Below are 15,403 nucleotides of genomic sequence, written 5' to 3'. Positions count from 1 at the left end.
ATTCTTCTCTTGTGGGAGTGCTCCATACTGTGAGTAAAATCCCGTAATGACGGTGGAAATCCTGCTTAGCGAATAACTGATCTTTCTATTCTTTTTGAAGTGGGGAAATGGGGGCATGTTTCTTTATAGTTTTTCTGGGGCTCTTAGTCCTTGTACTGTATGAAATAAACCCAAAACACAGCTTGTGGTCTTTCCTTTGTTAGTTTGACAATGAAGGTGTTTGTGAATCAGGACATTTCAAGACCGCTCTCTGTTGTAATATACATTTGGGGGTAGGGACTAATTTTTGAAGATTTATCAATCTGGTGCTTGAAGAGGCATATCACAGGAAGCGTTTTGTACCTTACAACTCTTTCCTGCCTATGATTTATTGGACCATGGCACTATAAATCATGCTTTCTGATTCCCTCTTCTCTTTCTGAAATAAGTGACTCATTCTGTAGGATCAAGCCTGTTCTTTTTTCTTTTTCTTCTTTTTTTTTTTTTTTCATTTTCACTGAAAACCTTTTTTCATCTTCCCCAACCATGTATATGTCATTTTTCCTGGTAATTCTCCCATGTTCTGGGAATGCCCATTTAAAGAATATTTCTGTAAAAGTCATATATCATCTAGGAAATGCAAAAGTAAAAGAATTTAAAATATTTGAGTCCTTAAGAAAATGCATAGGTTTCAGTATATAAGCCACATTATTGCCCGGAAACATGGTACAAATGAAATTTTATCTTATTTTGATTTTTTCCCCCTCTTTCTGTAAAGACTGTAATTTTCACTGGGCTTGGAAAATATGAATCCAGATTATCAGTCAGATCATAAACAATGTTTACTTTTTTAAGCCAAACTCCTAGAAAACCCGAAGGAAAATATTCATATTTTTTACAACACTACAGGTAAACAACAAACATATTTAGAAACTAGAAGATTTTAAAGCGAATGACAGGGTAAATCAATAACTCCCCCATGGAGGGAAGAAATGATTTTCTATTCAGGATATCAAACAAAACTAACGTGATTTTAATGGCTGAAAGAGCAGGCTCCCCAACTGCACTTGCATGAGGGGGAGGTTAAGGATTGGCAGTTGCTCATATAAATCAAGTCTGGTAAGAACCGTATGAATAAGTGTTTGACATTTTCAGTTGGAAAGGAGCAGCTTGTCTTCAGTTCTGAGAAGCCTTCCCCTTGTGACAATCATCTTTTTTCCTCTTTTGATGAACCAGATTTTTAATACCAGCTTCACATAAGCAAATGCACTGTAGTCCAGAGGGCAGAAGTTTCTGAGATGGCAAGGTAGCCAAGAGGAAAGGGGAAAATGTGACCATATTTGTCCATCAAAACCAAATCTGTTGCCTGTGTTTGCCAGCACATGTTATCTAAGCTTTTTCTACTCACTTGTGCAATGTTTCACAATTCCCAAATCCAAAGAAGCAGGGAGAAAGTGGTGACATATAAATCAGATTGCTTTCTACTTGACGTCAACTTCACAGAGGATTCTATTTTTTTATAGATCAAATGTCTTAAGTGGAAATTACTCGTTGAACAACTACTAACTCAACATTTATTGTTGAAGGCCTACTAAGTGCCCAGAAAATTCTGTGATTCATATCCAAGAGAAGATATGTTGCCTTGTAGTACAAAAGACAACTCAAAACATCTGAGTTCTCCTCCTATCTCTACCACTAGTAATGTGACCACTACAGATCACCCAGTCTCTTGGCCTTTATGAAAATGAGGAAATTTAAATAAATAGATTCTAATGTACCTTCCAGTTCAAACACGATAGCATCAGCGAACTTAACTGAACCTATATACCAACCTCTAGAAGAGGAAGTAAGAGGAGACCAAAAGGCATAAAGTAAACAAATAAAGTGCAAAACAATGGGAGTGACAAAACATGCTAGGATTTAAGGCAGTGCCCTACCAAGGTGTAAAAGTGATGACTTCTCATTTGAATAAACACACATGACTCCATGTCCATTTAAAAGAGATGAACCAAATCTCTTTGTGAGCTATGTGTCAGAGTAGAGCGGGGGGACATTTATGCTTTGGCAGCACACCAAAACTCATGAAAGTAACCTTAACGGGGTCACAGTTTCCTGAGTGAGCTGGCTTTGGCATGCAGGAAGAAGGCAAGACTTTCTCTTTGCTGAGGGCAAAGAATTTCCAGGATGGGCCAATTACACTTAATATTTATTCAGTATCTCAGAACTCATTTTAGTGCATTACATGTGTGAGGTCTCTGGCTCGCCCCTCTCTAGAGGTGGTTTGACATCGCCCCTGAAACGTCCTACTTTGACTCCAGTCATGTTCCCGTAGCCATCTGGCTGCTGGCCATGATGCAGAAGCACATTCCCTCTGGGACTCTGCTTCTACTCGTTTGGCCCTGTTCCTGCTGCCTTGCTTTCATCTGCCCGCTTTTCTGTTGCTGCAGAAAGACAAGCCCAAGCAATGAGTCGTAGCAGCAATTTCTGGGTGAACTGCCCTTCCCCACTGGCCTCAATAATCAGCTCTCATGAAAAAACAAAGCAGGCATCAGTAGGGAGTCAGTCCCCCAGACTTAGGACTAGACGCAAGAAATGCATTTGACTCTTCGAAGATGCAAAAAACTTCACTTGACAATTATCCAGACCCGCTCCCACTTTAAAGAGAGAATGTATTTTCTTGCCAAGACTAAGGGAAAGTAAAGGGACTAATCCAGGCACTTTTATATAATTACGTATCTAATCTTCTTAATAACCTTTAACATTATTTGATATAATTCCAATTTTGCAATGAGGAATTGAAGGTTTAAAAGGTTAAGTAACCTGCCTAAGGTCAAAGACTTAATGTGTGATAGAATCGGATTAAAACCCTTGAACTAAAAATTCTATTTTTTTTCCACCAGGCTATTGCTTTTTGCAAGTACATAGAATAGCAATTACCTTAGTTCCTCTCAAATTCTAAAGATCAAAGAAAGGATAGTAAAGGAAGGATATAGATACACAAGGAAAGTAGAATGGAGTAACTATATTCGACTAACGAGTTTAAGCTGGTTACTTCCAATGCTTTAGGTAGAATAAAGAAAACCATAAGTGCTTCCTCTGTGATATTGGGCTTCTATCTTTTTTGAATATCAAGAATAACAAGATTTTGGCTTCTGTATTAATCTCATGTGAAATCATGAGGCATCGCTGTAAATGTTTGGTTCATGAATATGAATGGTAATTTTTTATAAAAATATAACATTTAAACACTTGCTCTATAATTAATGTTATTTTGAAGATTTTCCATTTCCAGGTTAAGATTTCCCCTGAAACTCTAATCTAATTAATGGTGTTCTATCATTTGATTTATAAAGTGAGGGACTCACCTATAAGAGAGTCAGACTTCCGGTCCTGCAAGGTCTAATTTCATTGATAAAAAGCAAACAGCCAGTGAACATCACTGAAGACTGTAAGGTTCTCATGCCACTGATTCTTGCCATGGTACCAATAGATGTTTTTGGCTTTATGTCAGTTGTTTGTCAAGGAATTATAATAATATTTTTCAGAAAGCTTTGCTGTGACTTCCATTATACTGAAAGACTATTTTTTCCCCAACCTCCCTACCATCTGTTTTGATTCTACATTGGAAAATCTCCCTCGTATTCCATCCAGAAGGGCTAAGTGAAATCAATATGGCAACAGCAGATTGCTGATACATTCCAGCTTTTAAGTGGGATGTTGTTATGATTAACAGTGGCCCAGCTCTTACCTCTCTATTATCCCAGTGCTATCTCAGAACATTTCGGTAGCTCATCCCATTCAATTAATTCTATATGCTTCCTAAACATGAAGCATAAGGCTAAAAGAAATGTGAAGAAAAAAAGATCAATTATATTTAGCTTTCGGCAGGATTGGAATGATATGGTTTTCCCTTTTTGTCTATTTTGGTTAAAGACTGATCAATATATAAGAATACCATGTGTTTTAAAATAGGGGCAATGAAAATCATTAACAAGATCTATTATTTTACATGCCATATGTTTAGCTAGAAATTATATTGAACACTTGAGCTTTTTTCAATATTACTATCCCAAATAAGAAAAAAAAATTTTAAACTTTTGGGGCGCCTGGGTGGCTCAGGCGTTGGGCGTCTGCCTTCAGCTCAGGTCATGATCCCAGGATCCTGGGATCGAGCCCCGCATCGGGCTCCCTGCTCAGCGGGAGGCCTGCTTCTCCCTCTCCCACTCCCCTTGCTTGTGTTCCCTCTCTTGCTGTGTCTCTCTGTCAAATAAATAAATAAAATCTTTAAAAAAAATTCTTTTTAAACTTTTATAACTCCTAATTATATTATGCAATCTTTCACTGTTGATTTTTCATAATCTAGCCACTAATAAATATGTGTATCTCTGCAATTAAGAGCACTTGGGTTATTAAGGATAGCATTTTATAGGTGCACAGTTCTGGGTAACAACAAGGATCCAAGAGTGTTTGAAGTAGATTGAGACTCAGGGCCCTGGAGATGCTATAATAAAAAAATAGTGATGCTAGCCTGTTGTGTGAATTCTTCACATATGGAAGTCTCTAAGGAACAGGATAGATATTGGGAAGATATATTCAGGAGGTATTTGATTACAAGAGTCGGAAATTTTGACTAATGCAAAAAACAAAGTCATTATCTCATATAAATGGGAAGGCTTGAAGCGTATCTCACTTCACACAAGATGCAGGGCATTTTTCGTGATCCATCCCTCATCGTAGCTTGTCTCTTTCACTCTTATGTTTACTTCATCCTCTGCTGTTGCGAACAAGTATTCTCCATATGGCAAGAAAGATGGCCATGGGCATCCCCAGGTTTCCAACTGCTTTGTTTAGCAGAGTTTAAAGAGAACTTGTGTCTTACAAAGCCCACATACAACTTCCAGGACAAGATTTCTGTAACCCTGGTTGGATCTTGCATCTTCTCCTGGACCCATCACCAAGGATGGAGGAATGGGGCCCCAACGCTTGTTTGAGTGGGCTTGGGTCAGGGCTGTGCACCCCTGCGATCCCAGGGTGTTATGAAAAGGTGATTCAATTGATACAGAGGAAAAACTTCTGATCCAAGCTAATTAATTAATTATGGCTAATCCTATGTGGGACTAATCAGTCTAACTCATGTACTTATATTTAGCTACCTGGAGCTAATCTAGTTTGCAAATGTCTCACATGCAGTCCTTATATACTCTTTTGTGTGCCTTCTTTTACATAAATGTTTTGCCTGGTCTCATTCATTACAGTGTCGATTTCTGAGCTTCATTAAGTGACTGTGCCCTTCCTATAGCCTACCTTATAGTAGAAACTTAAAAATGTTTGCGAAATGTGCAGGGGCCATGCTAATCTTCTCTGTATAATTATGATTTTAGAATATGTGGTAGGAATATAAATTGGTACAGCCACTGTGGAAAACAGTATGGAGATTCCTCAAAATATTAAAAATAGGAATACCATATGATCCAATCATTCCACTATTGGGTATTTACCCAAAGGAAAAAAAAACACTATTTCAAAAAGATATATGCACCCCTATGCAGCAGTATTTACAATAGTCAAATATGGAAGCAACCTAAGTGTCCATCAAGAGGCAGATGGATAAGGAAGATGTGGTGTGTATATACACATACATACATACATACATATGTATGAAACAGAATATTACACAGCCATAAAAACAGATGAGCTCATGCCATTTGTGACAACATGCATGGACCTAGAGGGTATTATGCTAAGTGAAATATGTCAGATTGAGAAAGACAAATGCCATATGATTTCACTTGTAAGTAGAATATAAAAAAAAAAAGTGAACAAACAAAAGGCAGGATCAGACCTATAAATACAGAGGACAAACTGATATTTGCCAGAGGGATGGGGGTGAGAGGTTGGACAAAATGGATGAAGGGGAGTGGGAGATACAGGCTTCCAGTTATGGAATGAACAAGTCAAGGAACTAAAAGACACAGCAGACAACAGACATATCATATAGTCAATGATATTTTGGTAGCGATGTATGGGGACAGATGGCAGCCACACTTATGGTGAGCACAGCATAATGCATAAATTTGTTGAATCACTATGTTGTACACCTGAAACCAACATATCATGTGTGTCAACTGGACCCAAATTTTTTTTTAAAGTTTGTGAAATGAATAATAATCATGCTTTTTCTCTTTTGTGGAGCAACCAGTAGAGTTTGATTGGCACTAACTGTTCTGTCACAGTGTGAGTTCTTGCCATTTTGTCTTCTTCTGTGTTGGCATTCAGTACTCTCCCTCAAATTCCTGGCCTCTCCCCCTCCCTGCCTCTCCTATTACCTCTTAGTTTAGGAAATAAATAGCCCAGACATTTAAATACTTTTAGCTCCACAGATCTTTGGAATTCCCTCCCACTGCCCACCTTCTCTCCCTATCTTAGTCTCTTACTGAGATAGAAAATTAGTAGTTGATTCTGCAGCTGCTTGGGGATTTATTCAAACTAGCATAAAATGAGTAATTGACAAGTGTTTGGTTTTTTCCTAATACCACTGCATATATGCTCTGTGTTCGATACAAATAAATTAATTCTTTATTTTGCCTTAAATTGGTGATTTCAGTGGAATACTATGCAACTAATTAAATACTATTGTTGAAGATGATAAGAAGTCAAGATATTTTTTCACATGTTAAATGAAAATAAGCATAATATATACAGTTTAATAAGTCTTGTCATATATATATAATGATACATAATTACACACACACATATATACACATATAAATGCATATGTATGTTAACTAATTCGCCAATACACTGCTAGATACTTTGTTAGCATTTTATTTAGGATACTTGCACTTAATTCATAAGTGAGATTAATTTTAGATCATATGTATATGTGTATGTGTGTGTGCATGAGAGCTCTCCTTGTCCAGTTTTGGAGTCAATATTACATAAGCATTGTAGAATGAATGTGAAATTTTCCATCTTTTCTAAGCTCTGGAATAGTTTAAGTAAGATAGCTGTTTTGCATTGCCTTGGGTTTTTTGGTATTCATTTGTAAAATTATCTGGGTTGGTAGTCTCAAATTAGGTATAGAGGTTTGCCTAAGTATTAAATTTGTCTATGATCATTCATCCACTGAACTATTTTAAATCTTTGTTCAATTTTGGTAATTTATATTTTTATTTAAAATTGTCCCTTTCATGTATATTTTAAAATGTACTTGCATAAGGTTGTGCAGAGTCCTCTTTTATAATTTTTCTTTTTTTTTTTTTAAAGATTTTTATTTATTTATTTGAGAGAGAGAGAGACAGAGAGCATGCATGGGGGTGAAGGGCAGAGGGAGAGGGAGAAGCAGACTCTCTGCTGAGCAGGGAGCCCAATGTGGGGCTCGATCCCAGGACCCCAGGATCATGACCTGAGCTGAAGCAGACGCTTAACTGATTGAGCCACCCAGGCGCCCCTCTTTGCTTCTATAGTAATGCCACGTTTCTATTATTTGTATTTCCCTCTTTTTATCAGATTAGTCAAAATTCTGTATATTTCACACTTGTTTACTTAGCTCTCTTGTCTTTTAGTTTTCTACTTTTATCTTTCGTCTTCTCCATTCTCTTTAGCTTTATATCGCTACATTTATTATTTAACTCATAATATTCCTAAATATCATAATCCAGAGTATAAACTGATAAACTGATTTATCAATTACCCTCATCCACGGGCATGGGGATAAATCAAACTTAAAATTCTCGGCAGTCAGTATACTATTCTATAATGAAATCGAAGAAGATATTATTTTGTGTAAAAAATTTTTAGTAACTGCAAAATCTCCCACAAGTGTTTTGCCTATAATAAATGCCATGACTTTAACAGGAAGACAGTTGAAATAATCAGAAGTTCTCAATTCCTTCATTTACACATTTAAATTATCCTGGTGCCATTAGAGAGACCTTATAGCAGTTACCACACATTTCAAGGCTGGCAGTTGGTAAAAAAAAAAAAAAAAAAAAAGTCACAAAGTGATAGTTACATGGCCCAACTAAAATTACTATCCTTTGAAAGTTGCTGCTATACAATTCTACTTCACTCCGCACAAATCCCGAGGAAAACCAGCAGTTATGAGACATGCTGCATTTTCACTCCTGCAGCCTCCAGGGGCCTAGGGCCCGTGGCCTTCACATCGCGTCCAGTCCTAGACCACCACTTCCTTACTGGGTGGCCTTGACAAGCCACAGCCTTGTCTGTCTGTCTGTAATCGTGAAGTGAAGACAAAGGCATGGCCACGTACTTCATCCCAATAACTCATTCATATCATTACATCAACAGGAGTGTTATTATTAATGAGATAATGCTTTTAAAATTCTTTGTATGTCTTTGACCAAGCAAAAATAAAAACAAAGAAGCAGCTATTTTTTTTTTTAAAGATTTTATTTATTTATTTGAGAGAGAGAATGAGATAGAGAGAGAGAGCATGAGAGGGGGGAGGGTCAGAGAGAGAAGCAGACTCCCTGCTGAGCAGGGAGCCCGACGTGGGACTCGATCCCAGGACTCCAGGATCATGACCTGAGCCGAAGGCAGTCGCTTAACCAACTGAGCCACCCAGGCGCCCAGAAGAAGCTATTTTTAAAAGAAGAAATGCTCCACTGGCCTTGGACTCAGATCTGAGTCTGACCCCTCTGCTTTCTGTTGAGAGGACACAATTAACCAGGAAGACATTCAAGGAAGCCTGGAAACTTTGCCTAACAGGGGAGGCCAGCCATGGCATAGCGTGCGATGAAGTATCATCTGCGTCCTTTAAAATTTTGTCGACCTGAGTTGAAATGTAGGTGAAGATTTTAAAATATAAGAAAGAAACATGTCAATAGCATTTTCGTGTTAAAGAGAAAAGAGCTTAGTTTTTTTGTGTTTAGAAAAAATTAGAGGCTCATTGAAACACCTTCACACAACACAGAAAAATGTAAAATTAAACCCGCTATTTTCTCACACACAAAATGAAACATAATCTCGCTATGCCCTTTCCAGACATCTGTGTATATGTTGTCTATATTTGAATTAAGGGAATCACACAACTGTTTGGTCCCTCATCATATGTTGTGAACATTATCTCAGATTTTTAAATAATCTTTAAAATAAAATGGGTACAGGTGACCTGCTGTTGTGGTTTGAACGGTGCCCCTCTTCCCAAAATATGTCCACTTGGAACCTATGAGTAGGACTTTATTTGGAAAATGGTCTTTGCAGCCATAATTGAATTACAGATCTTGAGATGACATCATTGTAGACTATGGGCTATGAATCCAGCTTTGTCATTATATGAGAATGGCAGAGGGAATTTAAAAACACAGACGAGAGGGCCAGTGAGAAGAGACAGAGAATGGAAACATGCAGCCACCAGAAGCTGGAAGAGGCAAGGGACAGAACAGGGCATCTAAGGAATCATAGCTAATGCAACGATTTTTTAAAATTTAAATTCAGTTAGCCAACAAATAGTACATCGTTAGTTTCAGGTGTGATGCAACGATTTTATTGAATATCGTGTTTAAAAGAACAAAAGCTGATTTCCAGGTTAGAGATACATATTGTATGTATATTGTATACTGTATCCTCCCTCTTTAAGAAGACTTTGTTCTATGCATCTACATATAGTACATATTATATATATATATATAACAAATATACACACATAATCTAAGGTGTGTATCTATATATAGAATTATTCTGAATTACAGAAATATAGCATCATTTGCATAACTTGCATATAGAAAAATTTTGAAGCAAATAAGTTAAAAACAATCATAAGCTGACCAATAAATTTAAGGGCAAGATTATTACCAGTACTGTTAAGCTACTTGAGTGGTCTTCCTGCTCCCACATAACCCTGAAATGTAGCTACTCTCTGACTTTTTAAAATCATTTCTTGTTTTTAAAAGTTCTAAAAATATGTATGTTTTCCTAAATACTGTATTGTTTTTCTTTTGAGTTTATATAATGGTATTATACTCAATGTAGTCATTTTAGAGATGCTTTAATGAACATTTCTAAGATTTATCCACATGTTACCTTCATTTGTGTATGTATTTTTTCTGGATGGACTTTGGAGCTATTTGAAGCATTTTGCTAATAGTTGTTGTTTACAACATGCTTGTGCATGTACCATTGTATACAAGGACTTGCAGATTCTCAGGGTGCACCCATGTTTGGGGTACAGGGTAATGGCAAATTGCTTTCCAATGGGTTGACAGCAATTAACCCTTCCTCGGGCCAGTGTAGGGAACTTTTCTATTGTTCCACATACTCTCCAAAACTTGATAGCGTAAGGCTCCTTTATTTTGCCAAACTAGTGAGTGTAAAATGGGATCCAGTTATGATCTTATTTTGCATTTCTCTGATTAATAGCTGAGTTGAGCATTTTAAATCATTTATGTTCTCCACTATGTGAGATGTTTATTCACATCTTTTGCTCATTTTTCTACTGAATCATTTGTCTTTTTCATATTGACGTTTAGGATTTCTGCACATATTTCAGATACCTTATCAATTATATATGTTGTAAATATCTTTTCCTCCTTTGTAGCTTATCTTTCACCATCTTTAGAATATCTCTTAATGATACAAGTTCTTAATGGAATGTTATTAAATTTTTCTATTAATACCTTTGTTTATTTGTTTGTGCCTTTTAAAAATGCTTTCCCACCCACAGTGGGACAAAGATACTTTCCTGTATTTTCTACTAAAAGCTTTAAAAGGTTTACTTTTTATACTTAAAACATGTAGAATTGATTTTTGTGAATGGGGTGAGAAGTAGTGTTCAAATTTCATTTCTTGGGGCGCCTGGGGGGCTCAGTAGTTTAAGCGTCCGCCTTCAGCTCAGGTCATGATCCCCTGGTCTCAGGATCAAGTCCCGTGTCGGGCCCCCTGCTCAGGGGAGAGTCTGCTTATCCCTCTGCCCTTCACCCCGCTTGTGCTCTCTCTCTCTCTCTCAAATAATAAAAATCTTAAAAAAATAAAAAAGCAAATTTCATTTCTTTCCTCATGTCACCAACCAATTGTCCCAGAGCATCTTCTTAAAGAGGCATCTCTGTTCTTAGAGATTTGTGTTGCTATCTGTGTCATAAATCATCTATCTGGTCTCTCTATTCAGTTTCATTGGAGTTTGTTTTGTTTTATATATCTCTGTAATTATCCTACAGTGTTTTCATTGCTATTGCCTTCAACTGGTCTTGTGGGGCAAGTCTTTGCAACTATTTATCTTTTTCAGTAGTCTGGGTTGCCATTTTGCTTTTTAATGCACATTTAGAATCACCTAAGTAAGTTGCTTTAAAAAAGAATGGGGTATGGATCTTTAGATAAATTTGGAGAGAACTGTATCTTATAATAGTGAGTCTTCCTATCTCTGAACATGTTCTATCTCTTCGTTTAGTTAGGACTTCAGTGTCTTTCTTTTTTTTTTTTTTTTTAAAGATTTTATTTATTTATTCATGAGAGACAGAGAGAGAGAGACAGAGGCAGAGGGAGAAGCAGGCTCCCCGCGGAGCAGGGAGCCCGATGTGGGACTCGATCCCAGGACCCTGGGATCACGACCTGAGCCGAAGGCAGACGCTTAACCGACTGAGCCACCCAGGCGTCCCAAGGACTTCAGTGTCTTTCAATAAGGTTGTAAAATTGTTCCCATAATGGCCTACATCTTTAGTTAGATTTCTGGATGCTATATATTTCTATTGTTATTTTAAATGATATCTTTTTTAAAAAAATACATTTTCTCAATCATCACTAATGGCATATAGGTTAAATATATTGATCTTATTTCTAGACAGACTGCTAACTTAATATCTCTAATTATTTTGGGTTTTTTGTGTGGATAATTATATCATCTGTGATGACATTTTTGTTTTTCCCATTCCAATTCTTATATTTTAAAATTTGGTTTCCATGTATTACTACATAAACAAGAACCTTGAATACAACCTGCATAGAAGCAGACAGTGTCCATACTTCTCTTGCTCTTGATTTTAAAGTGATTGCTTCTAACATTTTACTGTTAGGAATGTTTTTGATCTAGATTTTTGGAGCTACTCTTTTTTTTTTTTTTTTTTTGGAACTACTTTTAATTAGGTTCAGGGAGTTCCCTTTTATTTCTAGCTTACCAATGATATTTATCATGAGTAACTCAATTTTATCACAGATTTTTTTCATCTTTTAAGAGAATATATGACTTTTTCTTTCTTTTTTTTTACTTATTAATGTGGTGAATTGTATTGAAAGACTTCTATCAAAACCACCTTTGCAATTTGGGGAATTTTTAAGTGATGAATGGTATTAAATATTGTCATTGTTTTTTTCATCTATTGAAATGATCATATACTATTTCTCCTTCATTTAAAGAAGATAGTGAGTTATATTGATTCATTTTCAAATGGTAAACAAATCTTCCATTCCCTGATAAACCATATTTGCTCATGATATATTATCTTTTTTTTATATATCAGGGATTCACTATCACTCATATATGAAGTCTAAAACACACAGAACAGCAACAACAAAAACAAACCCATAGAAAAAGATGAGACTGGGGGTTACCAAAGGTTGGGGGATGGAGGAAGGTGGTCAAAAGATACAAACTTCACCTTGTAAGATAACTAAGGGCTAGGAGATGGAATGCATGATGACTGTAGTTAACACTGCCAAAGAGCTAAGAGAAGGTTGTTAAGACGGTAGATCCTAAGAGTTCTCACCCCAAGGAAAAACAATTTTTTTGTTTCTTTTTTATCATATCTGTATGAGAGGCTGGGTACTAAATAACTAAAATGATAGTGGTGATCATTTCACAATATGTGTGAGTCAAGCTGTTTTGCTGTACACCTTGAACTTACACAGTGATGTACGTCAATTGTATCTCAATAAAACTGGAAGAAAATGAAGTCTGTATATATGTGGTGCATATATATGTAAACTAATGAGACTGAAGTCACATTGCTCGCAATTTCAATGCACAGATAGTTAGGTATATGCCGTCAAATGAGAGTGGAGGAGGTGTTAAAATTGTTCTAAATATTGACAGTGGTGAGGACGCAAATTCTAAACTTTCACATTGGATTTGCTCAACACAGAGAGGGAGGGTGGTGTTTGCCCTCATGCCCATCTCTCTCCTAGGTGATGTCTGTGGATTTCCAGCTGGAGCCTTACTCTCTCTGCTTCAGGTTGTCCTTGCCACGCTGTGAATAAAACTAATAAAAGATTATTCACTGGCTCAGCGGCTTCACCCAAGACTGCTTCCTTTTGGGAGAATAAGGTATATTTATTTGAAGGCCAACCTGTGCTTTAAGCACTCAAATCACTGACTCTAAATAATTAATGCTTACTAAATCTGTCCTGTGAGAACTGAACATTTTAAGAGGCTCTGCAAAGCTGACACGTGTTGTGTCTTTCTTACATTTCCTTATTCCTTCTGTCGTTCTTTCTCCTCTTCTCTGGATCTCCTCCACCCGTGGCTTGTAGTCCGCCATCTTTCCATTTCCGTCCTTTACATTTCAGAAACAATAAAGTAAAAAAACCAAAACGAACAAACAAAAAGAACCACACCACACAGACGCTGGTACTGATGTTTTCTCCCCATTGGGTCTTTGTCCCAGTGACAATTTAGCTCTTTTTGAGACAAATGACTCACATGTATGAGACTCTTTGGAAATGAAGTGAGTGTGGGTACAAGGCATGAGCAAGGAACACGGAGAAAAAAATGTGGCCTACTAAAAAGTTTCTCAAGCCAGTTAATTTTACAAAGACTAGTTTTAAATTTGACATAAGCATATATAGAAAATGAGGCCGCATGGTCTAGCGGTTGAGAGACCCAGACCAGCTGCTTTCATTCCCCAGCTTCGCCGTGAGGAACGCCAGGGCTGGGACAAGATTCTTCATCTCCTTTGGCATCAGCTTCCTCCTCTATAAGTTGAACATAAGAACAGTACCTACCTCCTAACACTGTTGAGTAAAAGCCTTAACATTTGTAAAGTGCTAAGAATAGCGTTGGATATATAGCAAGCACTGTATAGTTTCCTAAATAGATGAAACTAAAAGAGTGGATGGGGAAAAAAAATTGGATAGGAAAGTAACACACAGGTCATATTACAACAATGTGCTTTTGGAAGATAACTACTCTAAAGTAACCTTGAAGTTAGAAAATAAGCATATTTTCTGGCATGCAGAAAAATAGTAGAAGTGAAAGAAATTACAATAACTTGCAATTATACCTCCAGAATCATAATCATTTGAACTTTAATTAAGAAGAGTTCAGGTTATTCTTAATTCAACGTTTACTCACATTTACTTCTTTAGATTCTGCGGACTTCCTCACACAGTCCTGCTCCTTCTTTAAATATTGTAAAGCTTTTTCTCTTGAGTACACGAACAACACTAATTTTAGCTCCAATTGTTATATTTTCAAAGAAGCTAAAAAAAGCATTAAGCCTGAGTGTTTTCAAAGGATGATTCTATAACAAGACATGAGGCTATGGTTAGAAAGTGATTGGTCTTATTAACTGGGGAGAGAAGTATGGCCTGATAGAAAAGGAGAAAGGGAACAAGCGACGATGATATCTTACACTTTCATCTTACGCTTCCCCAAGCACCTGAAACCAAGTCTCATTACCATTTCTTCAAGCCGACGAAGCAAGTGAGATAGCCAGTTATGTGTGCTTCCCAAGGTCGTATTCCAACTTGCTAACATAGCGATAAAAATCCAATATACTTGATTAGTGTCCGCTGCCCACTCAACCTCCCAGCATCGATTCTGAGCGTGATGTGCAAGGGAGATGGGCAGGATGATCTTCTCGGTCTTTCCAACCTCGCCATCTTACTCAGTGGCTTTCCTTTTGTTCAGCCTTGATTGCATCTCAACAAGCTTTCCTTCACACCATGTCCGTTCGGGCAGAATTCTCTCTGGTTCAGGGGTCAGAATGAGGAGTGTGTTCCCTGGCTGGTCTCAGGGGCCACTTTGGCTCTTTGTCACCCTTTGTGCACCTCGTGGGGCAGAATTTAAGTCCTCACAAATGTTTTTGTGTGTTTTAGGTCTTTGTTTCATTGATCGCCTTCCCTGGGAATGCCTGTCATGTTCGCAGATGGTTTCAGAAGGTCTTGAGGATTTCGTTAATTTTTTTTTCCATTTTTTTTAAATTATGTTCAGTTAGCCAGCATATAGTACATCGGATTTCGTTAGTTTTGAATGAGTTTTGTCCTTTTTTAATTCAAGTTTTAACCCCTTGGCCAGGACTTTAAACCCAGTTGAAGAGAAAGATCTAGAAAGGGCCTCCGACCTGTCTCCGACAGGTAGCCACTAGCCATATGAGCCTACTGAAATTGAAGTTGGAACTTAAAGCAACCAAAATTTAAAATTCATCTCTCAGTTGCACTGGCTATATTTCAAACACACAGTAGCCAACGCATTATC

General features: G+C 37.2%; 1 protein-coding gene and 1 pseudogene across 4 annotated transcripts in view; one reads left to right on the top strand and one right to left on the bottom strand.

The window, feature by feature from the left end:
* Nucleotides 1–15,403, top strand: part of HS6ST3 (heparan sulfate 6-O-sulfotransferase 3) — a 647,122-nt gene that overhangs the window by 559,068 nt on the left and 72,651 nt on the right. The window lies entirely within an intron of this gene.
* LOC116631826 lies at nt 5,292–5,381 on the bottom strand (annotated as a pseudogene).

The sequence above is a fragment of the Phoca vitulina genome, unplaced genomic scaffold (genome assembly GCF_004348235.1).
Source record: "Phoca vitulina isolate PV1807 unplaced genomic scaffold, GSC_HSeal_1.0 scaffold5, whole genome shotgun sequence".
In the NCBI taxonomy this organism is placed as follows: domain Eukaryota; kingdom Metazoa; phylum Chordata; class Mammalia; order Carnivora; family Phocidae; genus Phoca; species Phoca vitulina.
Note: the sequence above shows the minus strand (reverse complement) of the source record. Positions and strands in the feature narration are given on the sequence as shown.